At 46.1% G+C, this 7,423-nt stretch overlaps 1 protein-coding gene across 3 annotated transcripts in view; it reads left to right on the top strand.

The window, feature by feature from the left end:
• Positions 1 to 1,709: 1,709 nt before the first annotated feature.
• The window catches only part of Mknk1 (MAPK interacting serine/threonine kinase 1), a 39,495-nt gene continuing 33,781 nt past the window's right edge, over positions 1,710 to 7,423 (top strand). Inside the window, exons 1-2 of one of the 3 annotated variants that reach the window (XM_040756933.1) lie at positions 1,742 to 1,833; positions 7,200 to 7,258. The gene's annotated coding sequence lies outside the window, so the exon portion shown is untranslated. Of the gene's footprint in view, positions 1,834 to 7,199; positions 7,259 to 7,423 lie in introns of all 3 variants that reach the window. The other 2 variants (XM_021228371.2, XM_013114936.3) reach the window with 2 other exon arrangements.

Below are 7,423 nucleotides of genomic sequence, written 5' to 3'. Positions count from 1 at the left end.
CCACACACACACACTTGCTTTAAGAGGCAAGGATGGTTAGAGGAGGAAGAGGAAAACACTGACCTCAGTAACTACAGAAAAGAGCCTTTCTCACCCAAACAGGCAAAAGCTAGCAGAAGCAGCTTACCTGGAGGGACAGGCTGGGCTTTGCGGTCCCATTGCTCAGGACCTGTGCCGATCTTTGTGGTAGGGAACAGGGAATAAGCTATTCTCTCCACCCTGGGGTAGAACATCCCCCACTGAGTAAACAGTGCCATAACCTGTGGCTTTCATGAACATCTCAGTCCCTTTAATGTTCCTGCTGCCACTGTACAGAGCTGGGGAATGTAGTAGCATAAGAAAGTCTGGGTTCTACATGGTTTGCCCTCCTTCCTGGGATCCCCCCAGAGCCTTTATCCAATGTTAATTACCTGTGGTTGCCATGTGTGTGGGAGAGTAGTAACTTTGAGACGCTGGATCACGATCTATGCCTGAGTGACTCAGGGTTCGTTTGGCAATTGAGAGTTGAGGAATGGGCTAAAAAGTCCTGTAAAGTCATGAAGCATGGTGGTTAGACGACATTGGGATATACAGCCTTTGGGTAGGACTCCAATTCTGGAAGGGACAAACTACAAAAGCTTAGGGGAAAAGACTGTCCTTTCCCATCTTTATCTAGATTGGAAATCTAGCATAGTCTTAAATACTCACACTTCCTTCCCTCATACGATTGAACACACAGACCAGAAAGACTAGAGAGAACAGATGTTTCTGAGGTGACTGATGGGAAAGCCGAGAAGCTCTTTAAGCTCCTTGCTCACCAGATGCTCACAACAATAATGAATGGGGTAGGGATGTTTACTTCGGCCACACAAAGAAACTCTGCGTCAGAACCTGAACTGAAGCCAAGCAGCTCTCTTCCCCTCTCAGGCACCTGCAGCCTGTGGAAGTGAGGCGGCGAGGCTGGCTGAGGGATTAATCTAATTAGTGTACACACACACACAGCTGGCTGAAGTATTAATATAATTAGTGTACACACACACACATCTGGCTGAGGGATTAATCTAATTAGTGTACACACACAGCTGGCTGAAGTATTAATATAATTAGTGTACACACACACACACAGCTGGTTGAGGTATAATCTAATTAGTGTACACATACACAGTAGAATAAGGAAGTTTGTTGTAGCTGGGGTAGTGGTGCACGCCTTTAATCCCTGCACTCAGGAGGCAGAGGCAGGTGATCTGTGAGTTCGAGGCCAGTAAGGTCTACACCAGTGAGTTTTAGGACAGCCAAGTCTACATAGCGAGACCGTTTCGAAAACAACAAAAAAAAGTTTAATTACTGAGCATAATTTTTACTCATACTCTCGTGAAGTTCTGCATACACAGACATTTACAGAAATTTTATAGTTGTGACTGGTGGTGTGTGCCTCTGTAACCACAGAATCCTGGAGACTGTGTCAAGAGGGAAAAAAAAACGAGTTCTAGGCCTGGGGTATATAGGAACGCCCTGTCTCAAAGTTAAATTTTAAATGGAGGAAATTTTTACAGAGCTGCCCTCCGGTTTAGAAAAGCCTCCTTCCCGGCTTGCAGAAGTAACTATTAGCACCTGCCAGGAACGGAGTAACACTCGCCAGCAAACTACCACCGCGTCCATACGCCGCGCCTGCGCAGTGTATTAGGCTCCTGTCTCTGGCCACATGTGGCCCTCGGGGCGCAGGCGTGACCCCGCCCCCTCCCGCCCCTTTCTGCCCGGGCCCTCCCCTCCGAGTCTAGCTCTGTCTCTTCCGCGTTCTAGGCAGAGACCTGCAGGTGGGGGTGCGCGCGGCCGCTCCTGCGGTGGTCAGCTAAGGTAAAAGTGAGACAGCCAGGAGTCCCTCCGGGCGGAACGGGACCGGGGTCTGGAGTGCGGCGGTGCGCCCGGGAGGGGCAGTCAGGGCCTTCTGAGCAGTTCGAGGTCACGACCCGCTTCCTCTGCGGAGGGACAGCCGAAGGGGACATTCTTTTAGGACTGTCCTCTGAGCTGCTCTCCTGCCCAGACTGCAGTGTGTAAAATCCCTTTCGGGACTCTCAGCCTGTTCCTGGAGATGGGCTTGGGTTGTGACAGGTCGGGACCCTCGTGGGTACCGACGGTCGGAGCTCAGCTTGTATGGGGTTTGAGACTCAGACCAAACAAGGATCTGCTCAAAGCATGAGGACGTTATAAAATGTGCATACTCGCTGTGGTAAATTAACTATTTCCAGTTATTTGGCAATACAGTGTTTAAAAGCTCCTGCCACATTTGTCCCGCAGAGAGTCGTAGGACTGTGGGTAGGATGCAGGCTCTCTTCTACAGCTGTAGGACTGTGGACGGTAAGAACCTGGGAATGAGCGCGGGAGTGCTTGACTTTTGGGTCAGCCATGCTTTCTCGTCTCCAGCTGCATATCCTAGGACAACTCATTTTTCTCTCAGAGCCTTTTATCTATTAAAAGGGATATAATAGTGTCACTGTGGGGGTTAAGTATGATTATATGTAAATTGCCTACATGCAATGGGTACTGATAAATAACTTATGATTTCTAGGAAAGAGAGTATTTTGGTGTGGCATATTTTAGGGAGGCCCTGGGGAAAAGCTGATGTAACCTGAGCCTTGGAGCCTCTGTGGGATTTATACACAGAATAGACCTTGTGGTATGAGTAGGGAACTAAGCCCTGTTGACCACAGGCCATGTGCCAAGCACCAGCTGAGTAGTTGACATATATATAGTGTCTCCCTTGATCCCAGCTGTCAAGTCAAAGAGCTTCAGCCCTCTGTCCTTAGCTTTAAGCCTTCTAAAGAGCCTTCGTGATATGAAGAATAGACACAGGGTCAGGATTCTGTATAGTTGTGCGCTAGCTGAGAACTTTGGAGTCCCTTCTCTGCATCTGCTCCCTCCTCAAAGTGTCTCTTTTTGTAATCGAGGGTTTGGATTGTGTAGGGGTGTCATTGCTCTAGCGATTTAGCAGATTTGGCAGTCAGAGGCCCTGGCAGCAGTCAGCCAAACCAAGAGAGAAAAGTTCTGAGAACAAGCCGGCAAATTGCAGCACCTGCCTAGCTAGGAAGAGCATGGTCTCCTATCATGTGGCCTGTAGTAATTCAGTAATACGGCACCTTGTGTAGCTTCTTCACACCACATCTGATGACTCTGTGGTGAAGCCTCTCATCCTCCTGCTGGATTAGACACTCCCATTGCAGTCTCCCATAGCAGAGACCAACTTCCAATGGAGTTCTTAGCAACGAGCTCTTGGGTACATTACTCATGTGTACACTGACTACAGTTGATGTCAAGGAGCCATGTCTGTGTCATACCTCCTCTTCATGGCACAGGACTGGCACATAGTAGGTCTCTGTAATGCTTGTGGTTAAATGAGTCAGTGGCTTTTTTTTTATTTACTTGCTTTGGTCCTTGTTTTATAAGCTGTCAGGTTTAGAAGGAGACTTTGTGTTTTCCTTCATGACTAAGGAGGGCCCTGGTTTAGATGGATGATGCCCTACTTACAGGCATCAGAGGCACAAAGGTGCAGGAATTCTTCATGAACCAAGATTCTTCATTGCTGTTATTGATCTCAGGCCCTGGTCTCACTATTGTTGAGTTTAGTTATGAACGAAGTTGTGATGTATCCAGGGACCTGTATAGTCTGTGCTATAGTTCATGTAAGGAAAGCTCACAGGTGGCTGACTAATCAATTGTTCTGCCCTTGGCCTTGGTAAATAAACAGTAGTCCCTTCCATGTGGGACCAACAGCTACAAATTCACATTTTTCCTTGCCAACAACACCAGCATATGGAACATGATGTTCTTTGTTGATCGTGTGTGTGTGTGTGTGTGTGTGTGTGTGTGTGTGTGTGTGTGTGTGTGTGTGTGTATTCTTGAAGGCAGAAGCAGCATAGGAACCATCTGGTTCTACTACCTTCATCTTAGGGATAGGGAAAAACTAACTGGACCTAGATTACACAAAGACTCAGTCAAACACAGAGAATTCTAGAAGTGAAATGTTCAGACACTTGTTTTTTCCCAATTCTACTCCAGTGAATTAATTAATTAATTTGAGACAGCTTCTCACCATGTGTCTCTGACTGGCCTGGGATGTCCCAGAGAAATCCATGATGTGCCAGAAGGATGGACAGAGGGATGAAGGAAGTCCACATGAGTACTTAGTTTGAGAATAGGAATATACTTACAGAGCTCCCTATTGGACTGGTACTGTAGCTCAGTGGTAGATCCCTGGCCTGGCATTCACAAGGCTCCAGCTTTGATGTCCAACACCACAAAAATTGTCTGTTTGTTATCAAGTAGTAAAATTCATAGTTTTAGGGGAGACTCAGTCCTGGATCTTTCAATAAAGATTCCCAGTGTGACATGGAAAAAATTCAATTCAGCAACACATACGAAGCTTCTGCTATGAATAAGCCTCTAGTATTGAGAAATACACACATCAAGGATGACAACATGCATGTTTTTTGCTCTCCTATAAGTAATTGTCTCCTCAAAGCTTTCTCCCTCACATATAGTTAGGGAGATGGATCAGTACATAAATACTGAAATCAGACTGACTTGGGTAAATGAAGTAAGGAATGTAAACCAAGAGGGAGTCTGGGAGGAGGAGAAATCAATCCCTACATGACCAGATTCCTGAAGGTGGAGAAAGGGCAGCTGGAACTGTGTCTGGAGGGAGAAGTGTATGGAAGGACACACACACACACACACACACACACACACACACACACACACACACGAGGGCACAGGCACGCTGAGGAAGAGAAGGGGTCCTGCTGACATGGGAAGAGAAGGAAGCTACCATTCATCAAGTGTCTACTTTGTGGCTCGCCATGAGCCACGTAGTTTGCACACTATAATTTACTTAATCCTCACAACCTCTGTAATAAAGGGATATTTATCCCCAATTTAAAGACTAGAAAACCAGACCTCACAAAGATTAAAGTAGCTTCACTAAGGTCGGATAAAGCTAGTAAGCTAACAGCATGGTTCAGAACCACCTAGGAGGGCTGAGTTCGGAGGCTCCTGTTTCCATTATGCTGTAGGACACTAGATGCCATGGCTAGGCTGTGTTGATTGTGGCTGTGGGACAGAGGCTCTCTGGAACAAAGAAGTGTCTGGAATATGGACATGAATGAAGACACTTAAGCTGTAAAGTACTTGAGATACCTGATCTGAGTCTGCTTGTGCAGGCTGTGTGAACCTACGGCTGCTGTCACAATGCTGTCAATCAGTGCATCTCTGTCCTTAGTGCCTGTGCTCTTAGACGGATTTATAGAGGCTGTGGGCACCCTTGGATTTCAGGCACAGATCCTGAGGTAAAATGAACAGTATCATAATGCTTCATTTTTTCACCATCAAGTTAAACAAGAATGTAATAGACAGAACTGGAGCCAGGAGTCTGGTCTTCGGTTCAGGTATTACTCATCCCCCATCGTGTTTCTCAGCCTCCTTCCCCAGGATAAAGGGTTTGGGCTCACTTGACAGGTCTTCGCTTTTGCTAATGTTCTCCTTGCCTGAGATTGTCTAAAGATAGAGAGGATGAACCTGGACTCAGAAAAAAGGGTTTAAACTCCAGCCTCTCCTCCCTGTGGGGAAGCTGAAGATCAGATACAAACTAAATAAAAGACTGCCTGGGTTTGAATTCTGCCTCTGTCACTGGCTAGCTGTATGACTTGGACAAGTTATTTAACTCTGCCTAGTTTCAGATTTCTTCATCTGGAAAATGGGGTACAGATATTCCCTACCTTGTGGGGCTGCTATAATAACTAAAATCACATTAAGCAGCTCAGTGACCAGCAGGTTAGTAGATGCTTAGTGAACAATAGTTGTATCAGTAACAATATTAGTAATTGCATTAATATCCCATTTGGAACAAATTTCATAGGAAGTGTATTTATTAGGGCCATTCTCCCTACTCTGACGTTGCTCTTTTCTCTTTTCATTGCCACATCAAAACACTTAGAAATGCTGGTGATTCTATCACAGGGTTCCAAAGCATGACACCACTTAAAGTACTTTGTGGGAAGCAGTCAATAAAAAAGCCAGTGGCTTGATAGAAAATCTCACCTGACTCATGTTTTCCATACCTCTCTCCACAGTAAACAGGACCAGAGCAGGTGTTTATTTCCTTTTGCACAGCCTTCACCAAAAGCACAGAGCAAGGCCTCTTCAGTTCACTTGCCAAAAAGAACAACAGTATGGTATCTCCAGAAAGTGGTGTCTAATTTAGCTCCTCCCGTCTTAAGCCCCTCCAGCCTTAACTTAAGCGAGTTCTTATTGTTCTGTTTTCCATGAATATGGAAAAGTTCCTACTTATTATAAAGGGGGATGAGATCAAGATTTTCTCATGAGAACCTCTTCTGTACTTAAAGCCAGAATCCAGTTAGGCCTCATCTTTGCTTTGCCGGGCAGCACCGCCTGGCTGCTTTCACCTCATCCGCAAAACCTATTTTCCGTCACTTGGATCACATTGGTTATGCTTCTTTTCTTTCTCTGAGGTTTTCCCTCTTCCTGGCGGTGCCCCAGACTGTGCTCAGCCTTCAAATAAGAGTCCAGCTAAAACAGCTTAAGGGGAGAATGCTTCAGAAGTCTCGTTGATTCATTAAGCAACAGCCCTGTGCTAGGTAGAGGGACCCAGAGCTAACTCGGGTTAGTCTACTCTGTCCCTGGTTCAGCCTAAGGGGAGACCGTGATAACTCATCACAGGTATTCTGGGTGAGTTATGCATACTTGTGGGAAGCTGGAAGTAATTTAGAGCAGTCAGGTAGAAGCAGCCCTTTGGCCCTGTGGCTGGACTGCAGGTAAAGACTTCAGGAAAAGAACAGAAGCATAGAGTAAGAAAGCCGATCTGAGCAGTGCAAGGGAGGCCCGAGTCACCCCAGCAGAGGCAGTGGCCCCTATTAGACATCTAGCAAAGACATGGCAATCTCAGGTCTGGCTTTGGGGATTAAGAGTGGAAATGCCATAAACCTTAGCCTTTTCTGTGTCCTCCAATGCTCTCTGTCTTGAAAGTCAAGTGATAGGTCCCTTGCTTTCTGAGAGTCTCAAGGTTTGGTGAAAAGGGAAAGTGGCCCAAAGGAATAGGAGTGGTGACAGAACAATCAGGCTAACTGGGCCTTTAGGTTCCCGTGTGTATGTCTAAAACCCCATCTCTGCTTTTGGCCGTTGTTGACACCGTGTTCTTTTTTGCTCTCCAGATGTAGTTTTCACAATGTCTTTCCAGAGCTATGGTTGACATGGGGAAGCTATCTCACAGGTATAATAATGGGAGTTATGGAATACCTCTTATATACCAGGCAATGCTGTCACAAGTTTGATATATACACTCTACTTTAATTCTCACAACATATGTTATTGCTCCTGTTTTGTAGACGATGACAGTGAAGAAGTCCTAAGGCTTATGCCCAATGCTGCCTTGCCA

The sequence above is a fragment of the Mesocricetus auratus genome, unplaced genomic scaffold (assembly GCF_017639785.1).
Source record: "Mesocricetus auratus isolate SY011 unplaced genomic scaffold, BCM_Maur_2.0 Super-Scaffold_100014, whole genome shotgun sequence".
Lineage (NCBI taxonomy): Eukaryota > Metazoa > Chordata > Mammalia > Rodentia > Cricetidae > Mesocricetus > Mesocricetus auratus.
This window is presented reverse-complemented; position numbering and strand designations above follow the sequence as displayed.